The 23048-nt window shown below is 40.6% G+C and overlaps 1 long non-coding RNA gene across 4 annotated transcripts in view; it reads left to right on the forward strand.

The window, feature by feature from the left end:
- The window catches only part of LOC310760021, a 99414-nt gene extending 82031 nt beyond the window's left edge, over nucleotides 1-17383 (forward strand). For 3 of the 4 annotated variants that reach the window (XR_014546691.1, XR_014546692.1, XR_014546693.1), the window contains exons 2-4: nucleotides 10068-10135; nucleotides 15703-15760; nucleotides 17095-17383. This is a non-coding gene — a long non-coding RNA (uncharacterized lncRNA). Of the gene's footprint in view, nucleotides 1-9619; nucleotides 10136-15702; nucleotides 15761-17094 lie in introns of those variants that run through there. The other variant, XR_014546694.1, reaches the window with a different exon arrangement.
- The last annotated feature ends 5665 nt before the right edge of the window (nucleotides 17384-23048 follow it).

The raw sequence follows: 23048 nt of genomic DNA on the forward strand, positions 1-23048 counted from the left end.
TGTAATGCCTTAAGAGAGAATATTATGAAAATGATATACAGGTGGTACATGACCCCAGTCAAGCTTGCAAAAATATATCACCTGCCTGATAATAAATGTTGGAAATGTAAAGAAACTGAAGGTACATTCTTTCACCTTTCGTGGACGTGCCCAAGGATTAAGGCTTTCTGGGAAATGATTTATAATGAAATGAAAAAGGTATTTAAATATACCTTCCTGAAGAAACCAGAGGCCTTTCTTCTGGGCATTGTCGGCCAATTGGTGCCAAAGAAGGACAGAACTTTTTTTATGTACGCTACAACAGCAGCAAGAATACTTATAGCAAAGTATTGGAAGACACAAGATTTACCCACTCTGGAAGAATGGCAGATGAAGATGATGGACTATATGGGACTGGCAGAAATGACTGGCAGAATCCGGGACCAGGGAGAAGAGGCGGTGGAAGAAAATTGGAAGAAATTTAAAGACTATCTACAGAAATATTGCAAAATTAATGAATGTTAGAATGATGTTGGATAGAAATTAAGTGGTTTCCAGCTGTAATGCTTTAAGAATATGGAAGAAGGGTATAATTAGGTAAAAAAAATAACTAAAATGGTGTTGGATTGGAAATAAGTGGTATTGGCAACAAAGTTAATAAGAATATGCAAAAAATGAATTGATAATGGATGAAAATACTGTTATAAAATGTTAAGTTATAGAGATAAGATAAATGAAAGAGGGTAAGGATTTGCTGATTTGATTATTTAAATGGGAATACAAGAAGGGGAGGTGTGAGGAAGTCAAAGAAACAAGCAAATGAGTTTTATGTTATGAAAAACAATTGTTTTTAATTTTTCTTGTTTTTTCTGTATGTTTTTTTTACTTATCTTTTTATTTTTTATTTTTGTTCTTATTATTATGTGTTTTTGTATATTTGTCTTTGTAAAATCTTAATAAATATTTCTTTAAAAAAAATTAGAAAGGTTGGGGTTGGCTTAAGGCAGTCTGAGACTGGTGGGGCAGTGCCCCCTAGACCTTAGTGGAGCAGCCCTCACTGACCACATCCTGGCTGCTGGCACAGACAGGCAAACCCATCACATTTCCTCAAGGCTGCAAGAAATATTCCCGCACAAATGTTTATGATCAAACTGTTGGTTAAACCAAATCAAGCTGTAAGGCAAAAGAGGGCATTTTTTAAAAATGGTAATAATAAAGCAGCAACATAAATGAATGCAACAACAGTTCTGCTTTGAATGTCTCTGCTGTTTGTTCACAAATGCATTTCCATATTATTTCGTTCCATTGACATGCATTTACCAAAGCCCTATTGCAAGAAAAGATGGTGTGGGAGTTCTACCCAGGAACTGAAAGAATAATAATAATAAAAAAGGTATTCCCCACCCCCATTCCTTTCTTTTAACATTTCATGGCAGAGAACAAACAAAAAAGGCTGGAGCTCAGGTGGGAGGTTATTTATCAAGAGGGTATTTGTAATAAGCATGAGAGAAGTGTCAGCTTGGAGAAAGGGGAATAATAACTGAATAGAAGATTGAATGCTTTCTCCTGAAAACATTGATAAGTGGTAGCTGAAAATAATAAAAAAGGGAACAGATGCACACATATAAACAGACAGAAAACTGAAAAATGTTCCCTGTGTAAATGAGAATAGAAAAGGATGGAGGGGGGGAGACCACCCAATATAGGCACCTTTTATCCCAACCTACATTAGGAATATCTCCTAGTTATTCTAATTCAATGTGCAACCTCCATCCCCAGTCAGCATACCAGCCATGCATGGTAGAGTACTAGTGGCTTGCGAAACCTTGTCTTTTTCTGCCTCCTTAGAATTTGATTTAAGACTTTTCTCCTATCTCCTTTCAAAACCTATACAGACACCACTGAAGACCACTTCTTCAGCTCTTATTGTATGTCCTCCTTTGCTGGTATAGTGAGTGCCTGCACCAGGGTTGGTGACTAAAAGGAATGTGTAGTATTTGTAGGGAGATGTTCCACACCATTGTGCATGGCCTAAGGTTTATAGCTGCAATAGCCCTGTTAGTGCCATCCCCATGGAAGCAGTTTTTGATGGTCATTATCTGGGGGAGGCCCTGCACTTTTCCTCTCAACATTTGTAGCATTTGCGAACATTCCATTCTACCAAAGCAGTTTAATTAGTGATAAGCATGTGTGTATATGTGATTCACAGCTGTCATCTATAATAAAATAAAGCTGTCAATTTGGAAAACATAGCAATGAGATAGCTATGGGAGCTAGAAATTGACTCTATTTCTAAATTAAAGCTGGGATTGATGGAATGTCCTGGATAAACATGGATGAAAGTGGATTTGAAGTCATACACTAAGTATTTTCTCTGTGGTGTCTTTGCATTAAACAGTAGTCTTGCTCTTTTTGTAGCTGAGACATATCCAAAATTCCATTCTGCCTGACTGCAGGGGGGGGGGGGGCGGGAATCTACATACAGACTGACCCAACAAAAGATAACAAACTAGGGGTATATTTTATATCCCTTGGTATCATCGTCTCTTATTTCTGTGGTGTTTAGATGATAAGGATGAGTGATAAGTGCTGCAAAATATCAGAGCTTCCACAACACAGAAAGGAAATCGAAAGAGGCATAAGACAATAAAGTATGAGACAAGTATGATCATGCAGCAAAAGAAGCATTTAGAAGATTTAGTTTGGAGAAATGGTGGGTAAGAGGCGACATGACAGAAGTTTATAAAACTATGCATGGCATGGAGAAAGTGTCTCAAGAGAAGTTATGCTCCCTCTCTCATAACACTATAGCTCATGCACAACCAGTGAAGCTGAATGTTGAAAGATTCAGGGCAGATAAAAGAAAGAGGTTCTGCATGCAGCACATGATTAAACTATGGAACTCCCTCCCTTAGGAAGAAGAGACGGCTATCAACTTGGATGGCTTTGCACAAATTCATGGAGGATAAGGCTATCAGTTGCTACTAGGCTCTGCTCTGCCTTCACAGTTGGAGGCAGCAATGTTTCTGAATACCACTTGCTGGAAACCATAGGAGGGAAGAGCGCTCTTATGCTCAGGTTCTGCTTGTCGGATTCCCCAACAACTTATTATTTATAACTGCCCAATTGGCTGGGTTTCCCCAGCCACTCTGGGCGACTCCCAAAGGAATATTAAAAACACAATAAAACATCAAACATTAAAAGCGTCCCTAAACAGGGCTGCCTTCAGATGTCTTCTAAAAGTCAGATAGTTGTTTATTTCCTTGACATCTGATGGGATGGCGTTCCACAGGGTGGGTGCCACTACTGAAAAGGCCCTCTGCCCAGTTCCCTGTAACCTCACTTCTCGCAGGGAGGAAACCGCCAGAAGGCTGTCAGTGCTGGACCTCAGTGTCCGGGCTGAATGATGGGGGTGGAGACACTCCTTCAGGTATATGAATCTGGTTGGCCACTGTGAGAACAGGATGCTGAACTAGATGGGCCACTGGCCTGATCCAGCATGTTCTTAAGCGAGAGGAAAAAGATGGGTTGGAAGGAGAAAATTGGTGTGGTGCAGTAAAGGAGAATGGAATACAAGAAATAAGAGATGAAAAGCACAATCTTTAATCTTAGATTCCACCAGCTGAGAAATGGCAGAATGACACTAGAACGAGATATGGTGCCAGCATGAAAGATGCACCAATGGAGCTGCCCAAATATGCTGGCAGAATGTTCAGCCAATGGGAGTTGTGTTCTACTGACAAAGATGCACCAATGGAGTTGTCCACTATTCTGGCAGAATGTTCAGCCAATGGGTGTTGTGTTCTGCTCCCAAAGATGCACCAGCAGAATGGCCAAAATGCGTTGGAGTTGCGGATGGAACTTGAATGTCACAGGAGAAAAGTATAGTTGCACATGCTGTCCTTACGCACACAGTCTGAGAGTGAGACTGCTTGTGTCTAGGGTTGGTGCAAAGTTTTGTTACTTTTCATGGGCAAAGTATTATGGGTCTCATGAGCGGGAAAGAGGCTTTCACAGGAAGCAACATAATGCTCACCCCTAACAAGCTCTTTGAAGAAAAATCTACTGGAGGGCCCAGCATCATGCTTTCATCAGAACTGCTCTTTTCACCCCTGCCCTGCAACAATACAGTGGTACCTCGGGTTACATACACTTCAGGTTACATACGCTTCAGGTTACAGACTCCGCTAGCCCAGAAATAGTGCTTCAGGTTAAGAACTTTGCTTCAGGATGAGAACAGAAATCGTGCTCCAGCGGCGCGGCAGCAGCAGGAGGTCCCATTAGCTAAATTGGTGCTTCAGGTTAAGAACAGTTTCAGGTTAAGTACGGACCTCCGGAACGAATTAGGTACTTAACCTGAGGTACCACTGTACAGGGACATCATAGAACCATAGAATTGGAAGGTTACAGACTCCGCTAGCCCAGAAATAGTGCTTCAGGTTAAGAACTTTGCTTCAGGATGAGAACAGAAATTGTGCTCTGGCGGTGCAGCAGCAGCAGCAGGAGGAGGCCCCATTAGCTAAAGTGGTGCTTCAGGTTAAGAACAGTTTCAGGTTAAGAACGGACCTCCGGAACGAATTAAGTACTTAACCCGAGGTACCACTGTATAGGTATTTATGCTGCTAAAAAGGGAGCAGAGAGATCTGAGATCTGCAATGCTCATACAAATCTGAGCATTCCAAAGCATTTATTGGTGCATCATGTGTGTAGATGTTTCAGTGGGCCAGAGAAACTCTTTTATGAAGATTTGGCAGGACCACACTAATGAACAAGCCAAGCTAACAAAACAGGTCATCCCCTGACAGGGTTGTCTTGGAATTATCTCTTCATTATGTTGTTAAGATTGATTAGGAATTAACATGTATAGAAGGCATATTATCAGCTGATGGAGAAGTCATGTTTTCTTGCCCTATCAACCAGACAAGGTCAGCCAAATATTTGGGAATTAGCCTTCATGCTGGAAGATTGCCAGTTGTTTAAAGCAGTATCACCAAGGTGTTTGTAATAATCTCTACTGAAGATATATTTATTGTGAGGCAAGGCTTTAAGTATCTGCATAAATTGTAGGTTTCTGACTGCATCTGGAACTTCTTTCTGTGGAACAATCATATGAAAAAAGAAGCAATAAAATTTACTTGGATAAGGAAAATAAGGGAGAAAATGAGATAAATCGGAAGCAGATAATAGCCTAATCTGTCAAATTCTATCAAGTGGGGGTATTTATTACTAGAAATCTGAAGCATGCGGTTTGGATTTATAAGAAGGTAAAACCGGTAATGGTGGCCAGATCTCTCAGTACAAAATATCCTTTAATGAAAGACTTTGAAGTTGCTTTCACTTTAAACTAGTTCCATTCTCTTTCCTTTTAATATGGACTAAATGTTCTCTGATCTATGTTCCAGATTTTAAAAGCTTAAACACAAAATAATTTTGTTGAAATGAAGAGTTTAATATTCTTTCTTTCTTTCTTTCTTTCTTTCTTTCTTTCTTTCTTTCTTTCTTTCTTTCATCAACATGGAATCTGGATCAACTAACACTTGATAACAGATATTTTGTGCAGATTTTTTTCTTCATTTTTTTTGCATTTGATATTGTAATTATGTTAGTAAATTTAGCCATTTTAAAGGCTGCAATATACCCAGTTACCTGGGACTAAGCTATATTGAACCCAGTGGGATTAACTTCTGAGTAGACATGCATATGAATTCTCAGTTAACAATCTTTCTGCAGAGGAAACTAATAAAGAGATGTGATCCTCGTTATAAAATAAGATATTTTGAATAAAGGAACTATTGAAATAATCTGTCCATCACATCCAGAGCACACCTTACCAGCTAGCAGTTCTGCTTGGCCTCCATGCCTCTCAGTAGGGCATCACCAACCGTCCCCACCTTTTCCTCCTCTTACTGCAGGTGATGAGCAAGTTTTAGATGCGTAAATAACTTTTTAAGAGGACAAGACTTCAAATTGTGGGACTAACAGCACTTAGAGCATTGGATGAACGGGAGTATTTTTACCCTCCTAAAATTAGCAGAAATGCCTAAATATCTTGCTCGACACTTCACAGATGGCAATATTAAACTTGGTAACTTCTTTATAACACTGAGTTATTAGGTGTCACTCCATTCAAGGTCAATGAATTCATTTGCTATCTAATTTGAATGTGACGTGATCTAGCTGCCATTGAAGTTAATGTTCCTTGATTAATAGCATCTGAAAAGCCTTTTCTTCTCCTCTTGAAAAGACCCTTCCATTTATGGTATTTGGAAGCCATGAAACGTAAAATGCTCAATGCATGAGTTTAATGCATGCAGTGCTTCTGCTTAGCATAGAGGTGGTATGGCGTAGTGGAGAAGGCTTGCCTTGGGCTCAGGAGCCTTGTCCATTCATCCATGAAACTCACTGTGTGGCCTTGGGGAAATCACCATTCTTAGTCTATTCTTCTTCATAGTGTAGTAGCTGTGAGAATAAAGCAGGATAATTATGTGGGATGCATACAAAGGTGCCCTTCCTTGAATGGAAGCAATCACTCCATTTACAGGTGGGAGCCTTCCATTTGTGACCTGGATTCAGTAGAGAGTTTCCATGAACTTAGATTGGGTGAGTTTCCTCTTTCCCCTGCAGCCCCCTGTGACATCTCCCAAGCTGTTATGGAGAATACGCCAAATTTCCAGAAAAAAGGGCTTTGGGGGTATGTTGTGGTCTGAGGCTGTGAAGGGGAAGCTGAGACTCAATGGCATTCTGCTCCATGAGTAGATTTCTACTTATGGAATGCTGGTTCCCACCTCATGTGAGCTGCCCTGTGGACCTTGGACAAAGCGTGGGATACAAATGTGATGTATGTATTGAATTTAATCCTGACATGTGTCTACTGCATCAATGTCCAAAAAGGTTTCAGGCATTGAGCATCTCTATCAACATGCATTTACAGGCCACTTCCTGACACTTCTGAAACCATACCAAGTGACACAAAGCATCAAAGTGTCTGGAGAAGGACCTGGAAGTCAGCTGTGTTCCATGTGGGCTTAAAAGTTAACATTAATATAGCTGTCCTATGAGATGCAAATGGTTGCTTTGGGTTTTCCATGGAAAAGTAAAGTAGGGTATCATTAAATGTAGGAGGCTTCATCTTTAATCATTGTTTAAATGAAGCAGTTTATGTCAGAGTAATAGAAATGAAATCCCCTCTTCTTCACAGCTATTAAACTTATAGGAGCTCCATCTTACTTGGATAGTGCTGTTCTTGCACTATATGTCCACCTGCATTTAAAGTCCAGATATTTTGAAGATCAGCAAGGCACAATGTGAGGACCTTCCTTGTGAATAAGGACTAGTATTTATCAGAATTCTTACCAAAACCAGTACATCATCATTTGTCATTGAGAGATCAACATAAAATACCAGTTATCCATGAACTTGTTTCTTCTGTTGTGCTGTGAACACTTTTTAAAAAAAACTATCCCAAGATATAACATTTTCTCCCTATCTGCACCTGCTTCTCTTTTCCTCTTTCCTATCGCCATCAGAACAGGTAAAGAAAGGACTAGCAAACCTGCCCAGGAGTCACTGCACGATTCTTACATGTATCCGTGAGTGCCATGCATGTGTTGATACAGCACATCTTTGCTAACACGTGGCTTATCTTTGAGTTGGGCTCTCAATTAATTGGCCTTTCTGCTTTGCAAAACTGGCTACAATTCATGTCAGCATGAGCATTCCTAGGGAGCTGTTTGGTGGTGCAGGAACACAATAAATCTGCAGAAAGCTGGATATTTGGAGTGATTCAGAATTTTTAATAGGCTGATTATCTTGTGGTATAAAAGCATTCTCACCTGAGCCAGAGTTTGCTGAAGACAAAAGAAGTCTGTATGCCTGTCAGAATATCCTTTGAATGTGAGAGAAGCAAAATAAAAGCATCGTCTTACAACGTAGAGGATGATCTGAGATGACCCAGAGTCACTGAGGGGCAATAAATGGCTTGGAGCCCCCAGAGGACATTTTTATGGTTTAAGAGTAATAGAATGGTGTCTGAAAAGAGCAAATAGCCTGCCTTTGTGTTTGTATACTATGCAGTGCGGTAACTTCTACCACCTACCAGGTGTGCTTCATTGTATAACCAAGTATTGATTGTCTTCTGGGTAAAATTCAATGATAACTGAAGTGTCACAAGCTGCATTTGATCATTACTGCAACTTTCATTGATTTTCCCATTGGCTAGCCAGCACAACCTTTTCCCAAAGAGAAATAACTACATTTTGAAAAATCAGCCCTGGGAAAGATTTTCTTTAATTCTTTGGGAAAATGATAAATAAATAAATGAGGAGTTTGGCTTCCTTTCCTCTTTAGAATATCAACATAACTTGTAGTTTGTAGACAATTACATTGTATGACAGAGGTTTACGCTGCTAAGACTTATTAGCTTTTTATTACATTAGCTATGGGAAGGAATCACAGTTCAGTGGCAGAGTACAGGCTTGGCATCCCAAGTTAAAAAACACCAATTCGTGGGTGATGGGAAAGATCACTTTGTGCTTGAGACCTTGGAGAGCCTCTTGCAGTCTAAGGAAGCAATAGTGATATAGCTGGATCATACCCTCCAACATTTCTTGCTTTCTGCCCTGAAGATTCCAGCCAAGCTGTCTGCTAAAAGCCCTCCCATTTCCGAAGTTTGGCTAGCATTTTCTGGCAGGCAGGTAATCTACACAACCTACGGTTGGAAGCCCTCATTTGAGTACCTGCCCTTGCAACCTGCCCAGGAAAGCTCCACAGTGGCCTTAGAATGACAGCTTCTGTTTCCTTTGGGTTCACTCTGATGCTGAAGCCCCTTCTCTGACCCTTTTTGGACAGACTATATAAGGAACTATAGGTATCAAATTGAAGTATCACATTTAGTCCACTGAATTCCATATCTCCTCTCTTGCCTGAAGAACCCCTGTGCAGCCATATTTGCCTATGTATCACCTCATCTCTCTCTATCCATTTCTTCCTGGCCTTCCTGGCCATTCCTTCTGTCCGTGCCTGCATTGATCCAGTTTTTTGAGAGTTGATGCTGGAGAAGCAGAGAGTGGTCAGGGTTCCTCCCCCATGGCCCAGACAACTCCAGTGACATGGAAAGGAATGGTGCTGCTGTGGCTCATGACACTAGCAGACAGGAAGGTGCTTTGTTTCAAGAGAAATTGGTCCATTGCAGACCCTCCAAGTGTCCCTATTTTCCAGGGACATCCCTGATTTAGAGAAGTCATACCGGTTTCTGATTTGATCCCGTAATGTCCCGCTTTTCCTTAGGATGTCCCTATTTTCATTGGAGAAATGCCAGAAGGTATGGAGTTATCCAACCCCCAGTTTGAAGGGAATCCTGAATAGGGAAGGTTTTTAAAAACGTTTGATGTTTTATTATGTTTTTATATATGTTGGAAGCTGCCCAGAGTGCTGGGACAACCCAATAAGATGTGTGGGGTATAAATAGTAAAATTATCGTTATGGAATGGGACGTCCCTATTTTCATCAATTCAAAGGCAAGCAGAGATACTTTTAGACAAAGAAGAATGAAGAGCTTAGAGGTCCCGAAACACCAGCTTAGTGTAAAAGTGAACAAAGGGTGAAGTGGCTGTGTTTACTTTTCTAAATAAGAGTGCTTGACTGCAGTTAGGTGTTTTTCACTGCTAGCTGGCAGGTCACACAAGATCTCAGGGCACTGCAGAGAGTTGGGGTAGGTAACCCTTGGGGTCTCTTCCAGCTCTAGAGTGCTATGATTCTGTGATTCTAGGGCTCTCAGTAACCAACTGATAAGTCTTAAGGTGCTGTCTGGATTGCATATGGGGAATTTTGAGTTTATGCACTTCCAAGAGCAATATAAAATGAGACAAAGAGGTCCAGGCCGTTCCCTTGTCTATCTCAATAGAGGGTGGTGACTAGTCTTGAAAACACAGCCAATCCTCGATTGCCAAGCCTTGCTAGCTAATGTTGCAGATATTAAGGATATTCTGAGCCAATATGATAATATGGGGATATAATTGTGCTATCTGGAAATAGCTTTGTAATCTGAGGGTTGATCATTTATTTGTATGCCTTTCTGTTTCTTCCAACAGGGACCAGTGATAAAAGAGGACAGAGTCCTGAACCTTTAATAACTATGAAAAAAGAGGCTTTTCATCAGGTATTTGCTATGCATGCTGTGCTTCCTGAAATTATCTTTAGAAACTTTTAATACAATACACCTGGCTCTCCTTTGCATTTGATCACTTTATTAGGTGGCACTTTTAACACATGTTTTAGAATTAACACATCCACACACCACAATGACTTAATGCTGGACATTTCTCAGACAAATCATTTTTTAAAATTCTTATTACCAACGGAACCAATGTACTTGTTTATATTTGTTGACATAGGGCTTTCAAAAGTGGGCTCTACATTAGTTTGTCTTAATTTCCAAAATCCATATTAATTTCATGCTATAAGAGCTATGAATTTAAGATCTGAGATGCAGCTTCTATCGTCTTAGCCTTATAGGATTTATAGCTTTTCTGGAGTAACCAGGAAAGGGAGAGAGAGAGAGCATGTAGAGAGAATTATGTTATTAACAGTGTTTGAACTTCAGTATGTCAACTAGCATGTCCGTCATGGTGTAGACAATTGATCCACAGAGATTTAACCCAAAGCACTTTTGCTTGGCCCATTAAGCTGGAAGCTGCTATAGAGTCATCTGAGAATTGAGTTGGCTTTAAATTATTATCATTCATACTAGAAGGCCGGCTCATCCCAATTTAGGAAAAGGAGAGTGGAATAGTCTCTTTTGGACTGGAGAGGAAATAATGTACTTCTCCTCCTATAAAGGTAAAAGGTAAAGGACCCTTGAAGGGTTAAGTCCATTTAAACTATGGGCTGTGGTGCTCATCTTGCTTCAGACCGGGGAGCCAGCGTTTGTCCACAGACAGCTTTCCGGGTCATGTGGCCAGCATGACTAAACTGCTTCTGGTGCAATGGGACACCAGAAGTGGATGCCAGAGCGCACGGAAACGCTGTTTACCTTCCCACCATAGCAGTACCTATTTATCTACTTGCACTGGTGTGCTTTTGAACTGCTAGGTGGGCAGGAGCTGGGACAGAGCAATGGGAGCTCACCCCATCACATGGATTTGAACCGCCAACCTTCCAATCAGCAAGCCCAAGAGGCTCATTGGTTTAGACCACAGCGCCACCCACTCTCCTCCTATAGGACCATAGAAGAAAGAGGAATAGAGATGAACTCCAAATCAACTATTGTTGCAGGTTTAGTTTGTTACAAAGACGATTTTGCCTAGCTGGTGGCTCACTAGGAAAAGTATTGTTATGAGTTTGGGAGAAGGCAGATCCCCCAAAATTCTTAGATTTAGTAAATGTTAGGATTAAATCAATGCTTGGAGTATTGAAGAAAGCTGCCGGACACTGAATTTAGTAGTGTCAAAAAGACAGGCAAAATTGGTGGGGCTATAGTGGGTGGTGCTGTGGGTTAAACCACAGAGCCTAGGACTTGCCGATCAGAAGGTCGGCGGTTTGAATCCCCACGACGGGGTGAGCTCCTGTTGCTCGGTCCCTGCTCCTGCCAACCTAGCAGTTTGAAAGCACGTCAAAAGTGCAAGTAGATAAATAGGTACCGCTCCGGCGGGAAGGTAAACGGCATTTCCGTGCACTGCTCTGGTTTGCCAGAAGTGGCTTAGTCATGCTGGCCACATGACCCGGAAGCTGTATGCCGGCTCCCTTGGCCAATAAAGCGAGATGAGCGCCGCAACCCCAGAGTCGGTCACGACTGGACCTAATGGTCATGGGCCCCTTTACCTTTACCTATAGCCTTTAGACAATGGTGTCACTGCAATATTATAGCCACTGTACTTTGCTTCTGATCATGAACGCCCCTCCAACTAGTGGCTGCTATTTACAATTTTTAAAAAGATACACACAATGTCAAACCATACCTTTAATGCCATGTGTAGTTTGGCCTCAGTGTGACACAGAATAAGATCAGGGGGTTTTTCAGCCAGAACTCACCTGAACTCAGTTCTGGGACCTCTCTGGTAGGCACCATTGCCATTAAAAGAGAACAAGGGTGAATTCTGGCACCTTTTTTTCTAGAAAAATGGCACTGGATAGGATTATGCTTTCTTTTTATTATTGTTAAGATCCTTTTGCTTGGAAAGTTTCAGAGTGCCCATCTCTCTCTTTCAAAATGGGCTGGAAGTATCTTAACCACTGAGGTGAAATCCCCTCAGTTTTCAGACACAATGGGGTGCCTTCGACTATGCCTTGCAACAAATGACAGGATTCTGTTTATTGTATTATATTATTACATTTATATCCCATCTTTCCTCCAAGGAGTTCAAGGTCGCATTGGTAGTTCCCCCCTTCCCCATTTTATCCTCATTGCAACCCTGTGAGGTAGGTTGGACTGAAAGACAGTAACTGACCCAAAGTCAACCAGTGAACTTCGTGGCAGAGCAGGGATTTTCCCCTGGTTTCCCAGGTCCTAGTCCAACATTCTAACCACTATACCACACTTGTTCTTGGTGTGAAAATCTAGACCACATTGTGAAATAATCTGTTTCATTCTTCCCATTAGTGAGAGAGTTCCAGAAATCTTTAGATAGCGCTTAAAAAAAACCCAAACCCTCTTCTTTTTTTCCTGTAATGATTTCATTTGACACTTCCATCAAGTCAGATACTTTTATGCAAAACTCATACTGTGCAATTCGTATTTTAATAGTACATATCAACTCAGAAGAAAGTGCCATTTTGCTTCCATGGAATTTGCTCCTAGGGAAGTGAATTTAGTATCGCAGTCTATACCCACTTATCTGAGATTGAGCCCCATTGAACTAAATCAAACTTACTTTTGAGTAGGCCTGTATAGGATTGTGCTTTCAGGGAAATAGTTTAAAATGCATTTGAAATTTCTTTGCATTTTTTTTGAAAACAAATACATTTTTAATTAATGTATAGCTGGAAATGCTTAAAATATACGATAATTTCCATCCTCAAAGCTTTACTGTCAGACACTATGTTAAGCCACCATTAATCATAAGTGGCTACAGTCATGTGGTCATTGTAATTTGGTCATGCTGTACAAAAGATAAATGATATGGAATACTATTAGCAATGATGGTTTTAATGTAGACATTTATCATTATACGAGTTTGTTTGATATGACTTTGGGATAAAATCAGGGGGAAACTGCCTAGCTGTTAATTTTTTTATGCCTTTAATGATCATTTGCATACTTAAAAAATGGAAATAAAAGAGTGCTTGTGTTTTCTGGTCCCCTTTCTCCCCCAATGTTCAATGACAGAATTACAGCTGACTCTGAAGGACCCAAATACAGAATAGATAGAAAAGCAGTGATGACTAGTTGTAAGCTGATGCCAATTTTTTTCATATGAAAGTGATGGGAATATTTTTTGGGGGGGAGAGCAATTTTTTTTTCATTCTTAAAAACAACAACACCTTGCTAAGCTTTTTTATGCACTGATTGTCATTTGGTCATACTTGCTCCTTTCCCCGACCAGTATTTTTGTGTCATTAAAATAGAAAAATCAAGAGTATCTTATAAATCCAGCCAATCAGGGTTCATGTAGAAGGGAGATGCTGATGTCACATCACCATGCAACCAGTCTGATTTGGATACATGGTGACAATATGAAGCGAAAGTAGATTGAGGTCAGTGCTACCAGTCTACCATCTGAATGGCCACGTAAGTGGCAAAATTGGGAGGTGTGTTTCAAGGTGCTAAATGTTTCATGAAATTCACTCTCAGTTTCACTTCAGCTCTAATCAGTTGTCATATATTTGACATTAATAATAGAAGCCAAGTTTTTGCAAGCTTTCTATTTATAGGATTCATAAGGCTTATTCGACTCCTGAGAACAGTTAAATTGCTGTCAGGAGAAATGCAATGAGGGATCCACACAAAGAGAACCATTCCTCCACGTCTTCTCATAACAGTCTTTCAAATATAGATTCATGACACATCCGTATGTCTTCCCTGTTCAACTTTGTCAAAAGGTATAATGGAATAACAAATGCTGTGCAGCTTTCTGAGGCAAGAAAAAAGATAAAAGAAAGCTGTTGCAATCCTGCCTCTGTTGGTCTCCCTTCATATGCTGAACTCTTAATAGCCATCCCATGGCGCAATAGATCAGTATGCCTGGGTGTTAACCAGAAGGTTGGCGGTTTGAGCAGGGATGGCTGTGGGCAAGATTCTTGCATTGCAGAGGTTGAACGAGATTATCCTTGGGGTCCCTTCCAACTCTGTGGTTCTATGATTCTATAAACCTCATTTTGATAAATGTACACAGTGCTTTTTCGGGGGGGGGGGACGCAGGGTTATGCTTACCCCTAAGCATTTTGTGAATCTAACGGGAGACGAAACTTATTTCCCCCAATTTTTAGTTTCTTCTCTAGCATGGTGATTCATCAGTTCCATTGCTACCCCCGATGGCGGCCTCATTTCCTGTCACGGTGTTTCCTGAGTCTCAGACGGAAGTGAGCGTTTAATGTGTGGAGTAGGAGTTGGAATCTAGCACGGTGATCGGTCAGTTTTGTTGTTACCACCTCCGATGGCGGCTTCATTACCTTTCTCGGTGCAATGCATGTTCTTTGTACTTTTGTCCATTTATTGTATCTATTTTCCCTGATTTGAACTATAAAATGGTGATTTTCTTGAGTCAAAATGAGAGTACCCCTAAACATAAAAAACCCAACAACACCACATTGAATGTACATAAATGTTGCCACACTTGCTTGGGAGAGATGTGTCTATATACATCTACTTCTTCTAAGCTACTTCTTCATGTTTGGGGAACAAGACCATGAAAATCTTGGGGGTTGGATGGTAAGGTATTGAGCTCAAATGTGTGAGGAGAATAATAATGTGTGAGGGAAACAGTTTGTCCTTTCTTTCCCTGTGTATTCAACAGAGCTGGTCCAGAAACTAATGCACCTATCAAAATGCACAAGAACATAGCACCAGCATTTACTTAGCTTAGTTAGCCGAATGCCCTCATAAGGGACTTGAGGAGCAAAAGAGATCAGATAAGAACTTTCCACATATGGGTTTGTATTGAGAAAGTAGGATTAAAGGCATTTGAATGGTTAACTATTGGGCCTTATCCCGGGAGGGTAGAACATAAGAAGTGATATAACTGTCATCACAATGTTTTGCTTTTCAAAAGGACGAAGATGTGGTAGAAAGCTGGAGAGAGATGGAGAAACAGGAAGAAGAGATATATGCACTTTTTAGTTTAAAATGGGGGTGAAGGAACATTACTACTACACTTAAGCATAGTACTTACATTAAACATCATAAAACCAAGTGAACTATTTTGAATTTCCTGACACCTAGCTCTAAAAGCCTCTCTGGTTCCGTATTTTTTTTATTATTATTACTAATACTACTAGCAAGGAAGCTCTCAAAAATGAGGGGGGGGGGAATATGAGCTAGACCAAATGACTAATAAACACAAGTGACCAAATCACAAATTTCACTCTTGTTTGATAAGGGTCTACACGTAGGGCCATATTTCAAAAAGTAAAAACCAGGATACCCTGAATGTTGTTGAGCTTTTTTATCTTTATTTAGACAAACCCCAAAGTTGTTCAGCTTTATTTTACAAAAAGGCCAAAAAACTTGCAATTTTTCAATTGACTTCCCTCGGATGGCAATTTCACCTTTGAAATTCTGTTAATGTTCAGGAAAATCTTGACATATGGCAGCCCTAGCCGTTCTTGGTCCTGCACATAGTGGAAATGGGTAAGTAATCTCATGGGCTGACTCCAGCTCTCAAAATAACACCTGACCTCTTTCCAAGGTCCCTGTCCAATTTTAAGGAAGGTGTGGTAAAGATGTTTGCTCACTGTTCTGCAGGAGGAAAAGTACTCATAATGAGTCTTTTCACGTATTTTGTACAATGTTGCTTTTCTTCTTCTTTTCTAACACTCTGAAAAGGTGAAAGATCACCTCTAATTTTTCTGATTCTTTTGTTATGCCACCCCACAGAAAAGAAAAGAAAAATAATTGGTGATGCAATATTTGAAAATATGTGCTTAGATATCTGAAAACCCTCTTCTTTGTGGTAGTAATGCTAATTATGTAGCCTGAGCATCCATGAAGACACTTGATTGTTCTGGTCTCTGGGGTAGAGGGAAGTGGTTGCAGCAAGTGAGCAAATCTAAGATGCACAGAGTATTATCCTGAGTTACAGGTATACAGGTGTGCATATATATCATATACACACTCAGTGTGTGTCCAGGCAACTCCCCATTTATGCGAGCGTTGTGTTCCGAGCTACCATGCTGTAAGCTCACCTCACCCCATTCTACCCCTGCCCTTTTCCAACCCATCCCGCCCCCACTCCCTTCCGATGTCGAAAATGTCGTGCACGTCAGCAGACACACACATGCCGAACACAAGCAAATGGGGAATTTCAAAGGTGAAAACAAAAGACTTGTTTTTGTTCAGGAGTGAAATCATTGATTTCAAGTTTAAAATGTGAGTTTTCAAAATCTCGTATCAATCAGAGCTTCCCCAATCTACTTAGCCTCAACATGATCCGATGAACTAGTCTGAAATACCATTTTGAAAAACAAAAACAAAATGCTGAATGTAAATAGTTCACCCCTGGGAAATATGGATTTTGGACATATCATTCGAACAATGGCATGTCAAGGGAAATGTAGAATCAAGAGATTTTTAAATCGTACACATTTCTAATTAATTATCATAAACCCCATATGGACACATGAGGTCATGATAACCAACATTCTGTGGGTCACTGGATTTAAACCGTCTCAGATGGTGTCATCTGCATAGAACTAGGCTTGGCATCTTACATCAAGGCACCATCTGCTGTAGGGGATGAGTGAGTGAAAGTTGTATTTCTTATCTGAATTTTATCTTTCTAATGATGCATGTCTGCACAGGTTCATTTCTTTGATTCTCTTTTTGAATGGCATTTTAAATTTATCATCTAGTATTGCAGTCGCTTAGTTTATTGAGTCATTATAGCTATTCAGTGAAGTTTAACTCAGAGTAAACACAACTGAATGAAATGGACATAACTAAGTTAGGTCCATTTATTTCAACAGGTGGAGTAAAACTTAGTTGAATACCACCCAGTATAAACACCGACAAATGGGAAACACTGGCCTGTGAGCACTCCAATCGGAGAATAGCCTTTACCAAAGGTGTCATGGGCTTTGAAGATGCTTGAACTCAGGAAGAAAGGGAGAAATGCGCTAAGAGGAAGGCACGCTTGGCAAACACTCACCATGATCAACTCCCGTCTGGAAACCTATGTCTCCACTGTGGAAGGATGTGTGGATCCAGAATTGGCCTCCACAGTCACTTACAGACTCACTGTTAAAACCGTGTATATGGAAGACAATCTTACTCGGCGACGATAAGATAAAGAAGAAGAAGATTCTCTTTTGTTATGTGTAAGACCATTACTGAAACAAAGGGCCTCACTTGTGGTGATGCTCCATAATACAAGCTACCTATATTATAGCAATAATGACTTGAGTATTATGTTACATACATAATAGTACGATGGGTGGTATGCAACTCAGAGTATACCCCTTAACATTGATAGATCTAACTTAGCCATAGTAAATTCAGTGGGTCTACTCTGAGTAAAGCTTAGTTGTATACCCACTCTGAGTAAAGCTTAGTTGTATACCCACTAATGATACATTACATAACTGTTAAATACAAAATAAAAGATACCATTAAAACACTGAATTTCTTACAACTTGAAAAAGACTTTTTCCTTTCTCTAAATGTGAAATGATGGACCAAGATTTCACCACACTTTAACTATAATTTGGTACGATTGCAAGGGACAGAGTATTATTGCCAGGGGGCAAGATTCTGCCTATGGGTCATCCTTAAGATATCGTTGGTCATTAATCCTCCCTTTTTTCTTTCTTTTTTTAGAAATAAAGGAGGATTGTTAGAGCACATTTCATGAATCCTTGGTGACTGACTAGGCTGGGTTATGATCCTACTTTCCCATGTGGAAGATGCAACCATCTCACCCCACATGCATCACATCACATTTGCCAAATAATTTTTTTACATCCGCCCAACCTGTCCTGGCATCAAAAAACAGATGTGAGGCACAACGCTGGTAGAATAACCCTTAAGAGCTCTGTTACAAAGCGTTGAAATGAACCATCAAAATCATTGTTTTTCCTTTCCTGGAGGACTCCCCAAGGACTACATTGAAAACAATTCTGCCTTGCTGTCTAACAGAGTTCACATAAGAACTCCAACCTAGAGTGACATTGGCGAACTTCTGTGATGTATTACACTGCGTAACACTGTATATACTGTACACAAAGGAGGTAGTTCCCACAGTCATTCTTCTTATTCATCTTACTCAGGCTCATGGGAATTTTTTTTTTGTTGCCTTCCACCAGGACGTGCCTAAATGAGTATGCCTTGAGGCATTGTGCTCTTAAGAGTCAGAAGATCTCTGAGAAATCAAGGCAGTGTATCCCTGTTGAACAATGACTTTGGGAGGGAAGTGAACCATGACATGCTGTTTTAACATCAGTGTTGTTTCCTATTTGGCTGTGAATCTGCCAAAACAGATGCGAAATGTAAACACAGGAATTTTAAATTTGGATTGTGTGCAGGGAAATGTAAAAGTTCTAGCATTTTTAATTCAAGAAATGTGAGTATGCCAATGAATAGCTTTCAATTTTGATTAAAAACAACCACAACCAATCCAGAATTCTGAGCCTACAACAGCATCAACAGAAAGAACTTAGGGGAAAGATGTGGTAAAGTGTTACCACACAATGCAGGTGATGCTGGCAGAGTGAGTGCCAAATCCCATTCAGAAGCACAAACTGAATTTTTAATACTTGTATCAATGTGTATTAATTTGTATTTGGCAGGTCATAGTTGGTGGCATGGAGGCAGTTAAATGGGCTGGTGTATGATAGGTACCGTTCAGCACCAGTTGGTAAAAGGACTTGCCCTGCATGTCTAAACAGAAAAGTTTTTATCAGATGCTGAATATGGTATAATAAACATACCTGTCTAATATTAGTATTGTTTAATAATGTTAATGATGGGTTGGAACTTCCCCTGCATGCAAAGACAGGCTCTGGCATATTGAGCAGATGAGACCAACACTGGGTCCAACGGTCAAGAAGGAGGTTTCTGCACATGCTGTAGAGGGAAGTAAGGGACAGACAGGGCTCACCAACCTGGGAAGGTAGCCCACCTAGTAGAAGGAAAAGTCTGAGCCCAAACCTATGCTTCTTTGTGGGGCATCTTCTGGAGAAGAAAAGGCTAGCGAGTAAACCCTACACAAATCAGGATGGAGTCCCTAAGACAGTTGGATAGCGCCTTGTGCACCCCCTTCTGGCAACTCCTGCAGCCAAGCTGGTGCCAAACATATTGCTCTGCTTTACTTTGGACCACATCAGTGAAGCCAGGGGGTGGAGGTCTTGTCGTCTGGGCAGCCCGGCAGGTTGACTTCACCCCTGGAGGCACACTCCATTGTCTCTCAATACAGACAGATTCCAACAATTATATTTTAATTTGTTACATGCCCTTCACCCAAAGGTCCAGGAGCAGATTACAATGATTAACCTGGTACCTAATTGGCAGGCAATGAAATTATTTTAGCAGTAGCACATCCTCACTTATGACTTATCCTGAGACTGCAAAACAAGCAGTAGATATCCTGATGTATCATAGGTGGTCCTAGATGTATAATTCTGTTCTAGGGGTGCAGAGGAGCATTACCAGGAGAAACTCCCTTGTATGGTTACAGCACAGTGTGTTTAATCCATAAACAGGCAATGAATAGAAAATATATATATAATTATTCCCCAAATGCTTTTAAAGCTTAAGGGCTAAATTTCTAAAGAGTTGTGTAGGGAGTTGTATGAGTAAATCTCATTATTGTTAACAGGTTTTATGTATTAATCTTTTTATACAGTGTTTTTTTTAATAAAAAAACCCCCTCACAGAAATAAAATATAAAAGGGCAGGAAAATACAAAAAATATGTACAGAACCAGCTCAGAATATTATCTTTCCATTGATTTTTTTCATTGGACTTGTCTAGGAAGTCAAGTTACAGACAAAATCTTCCAAACACAGGTGCAAGCGAGCTTATTTACTTCAGTGCACTGTAATTTATGTGGTTTGGGGTAAATAACTTGACAGAAATGTCAGGAAACCACCAGACAAATGAAACAACAGAAGTAGTGCTCTTCCACACTTCAGCAGAGATTTAGTGAAATGGAGTGAAGGTGCCCATGGGAATTGCCTTGATTTGGGGTTGCCATAGGTCTGGAAAATCCCAGGCATGTCCTCTTGCCCATCCAGGGGGATTTTGACAATTGTAAGCAAATGTCTGGGTTGGGGGGGGGCAGGTTTGACGCAAAGTGTTTGTGTGCGTGGGCGGCTCAGATTCAGGCTCAAGCTCTGTTTCGGGCTCAGAAGTCGTGGCTGGGATTTTTCCCTCTGGAAATATGGGAACCCACCTTTGATTGGCAATTTTATTTTTAGAGGTGAAACAGGAAGTGCTTCATTAATGATGTGCTTCCTGTTGTGAGGCTTTAGAGATACCATTCTGGGTTGGTGGCAACTGCTTTGATTCTGATTCTGATCAGTCATCTGTGTTATTAGCTGTATGAGCCCAAAGGCACAAGTATCACTATGTGGGGAGTAGGGAAAGATCTGAGTTGTGTCATCTCCTTATGAGCCCTTTTCAGGCACTAATTTTGCATCCCGCTAGGGGTGGAATTTATTGGCATTCATCCACTCCCTGCCTACAAACATGGGAGCATCAGTGCCTGAATAGGGCTATGAAGTCCAGACTCTCTGTGAAGTCCAGACTCTGATTATCAATAACTGGAATGAATCTAGGGTAGACCAAGTACATTGCTTACAAAAGAGGAAAGGCATCAACCAAAAAAGAGGGCCTAAAATTGCTGAAATTTACACGTGCTAATTTATGTCAGTGGAAAACAGGAGTGCCTGGCGTGCTCTGGTCCATGGGGTCACGATGAGTTGGACACGACTAAACGACTAAACAACAACAACAACACAATTTATATGTACAGATGCCATTTTAGAAATTACTACAACTTAAATATACATTACATCTCACTCTAGAGAGGAAGACTGACCAGGTAACTTGTGTGCCTGCTCAATCTGCTGCCCAGGTGCTAACTGTTGGTGGGCAATTTCAAGGCCCCTGTTCTCTCTCCTTATGGTTCTTTATCTTTAACCGAGACTTGGATCCCACAGCTCTTCAAATAGAGGATTGTTCCTGGCAGCTGTTCAAATAGATGATTGCCCCTGTAAAGTAGGACACACAGTTACCCTCAATCAACAATAGGTGATTGGAGCTCTGTTGCGCCAAACACCCACAAATGCATGTGTGAAAAGTGGTCCTAAATTGTAAGGAACTTGATCATAAATTTGTTTCTGTGTCCCAGCCGAGAACCCACTTTTAACAGGTCACCTCTTCATACCCTCTTTTCCCTTGTTTTAGCTTTCGGCTGTTTCTAATGAAAGCCGACAATTATTTATACTAATTAGCTGGGCAGTGGATGTTAATGGGATGAGATTTTAAATAGGCTCCATCAAAATGATGTGGATAAATCATTTGTGCCCTCCTTATTGCAGCGTCTGCTCTTCAAAATTGGGGCAGAGATGTAAAGATACCGTAATAGTCTTTCTGGGGCTTAAAAAGGAGGCACATTATTTTTCACATTGGTGAATGCATATACACATATAAAGCTTATAGATATTTTGATACTGACCGTAGCTTATCGGCAGGCAGTGGAGCTGTTTGAAAAGCAAATCTGTGATTTTTAATTTAAAGCCAACAAAGAATGATGATGTTCTTGTATATACGAGCTTATTTACAAAGTGAGTGCTGTTGGCTTGTACCAATGGCCAACCCTTCCATGAGGCAAGGTGAGGAGACTGCCTCAGGTGGCAGGATTCACCGGGGCAGCAGATCCTGATATCAATCTTTCTTATCCCCTTGTTCCTGACATAGATATTCCCTTATCCCTCCTTCCCTGGTAGGGAGGGGGTACCATTTTGGGGTCTGCCTTAGATGCCAAAATGGCTTGGGCCAGCCCTCCTTGTACCTAATTTGTGGCATTATGCCAAACTGTCAATCATTTACAAGAGATGAGGAGAAAAGGCCAGAAGATACCTTGTGTAAAGGAAATTGGACCATGTCAGAACACTGTGGTTGCCTATGTGTTTTCTTTCACTCAGTATAGATTTTCACACCTGAGGAAAAAGTATTGTTTGGTCAGTAAGTGGATTGGTGCTGCCACATAGGATTGTGATATAGCTGGGGTGGCCAACTCCCAAGAGACTGTGATCTACTCACAGAGTTAAAAACTGACAGTTTTTTGGGGGGCTCAAGTTGTTGAGCTTTTTTAGGAAGGAGGAAAGCCCTTTTTTGGGGGGTGCAGGGCTAAGAAATTGAGCTTTTATTAGGGGAGCCAAAGTTGTTGAGCTCCTTTGGGGGGAGCCAGTGATCTGCCAACAGTGATCTACCTGTTGGATGTGTCTTTGATATAGCATAAGGAAAATCTAGTCAACCTCAAGATGCAAACTTGGTGTCAGAGTGGGAAGATTTTTACATATTGATTTATATATTTTGAACACTGTCCATTGTATATGCTGGTTAAGTTTTTTTGCAGTAACTTTTCTTTTGTATCGGAGTGAACTGAAATGGTTTTTAATTTTTTCCAGATTGTTTGTGTGCTATGAAACACATCCTCTGCTTTTATTTATGTGTATGTGTGTGTCGGTGGCAGAGAGGTAATGTGTTCATAGTGTGGTTATACTCCCTTCCTCCCAAAGCCCATGTCACAGAGGCCTCCACAAAAAGTTGAGCATTTAGGTCCCATGCTGTGAAATACTCTCCCGGGGTGGATCTACAAACAGTGGGGGAAACACTATAATTAAGTCAGAAATTAAATCGTTGTAACAAAAGGAGAAAAAAATGCTATGGAAAATTGCTTAGAATTTTCTTTTGCTCT

This window comes from Podarcis filfolensis, assembly GCF_964270895.1.
Source record: "Podarcis filfolensis genome assembly, chromosome: 3".
NCBI classification, from domain to species: Eukaryota; Metazoa; Chordata; class Lepidosauria; order Squamata; family Lacertidae; genus Podarcis; species Podarcis filfolensis.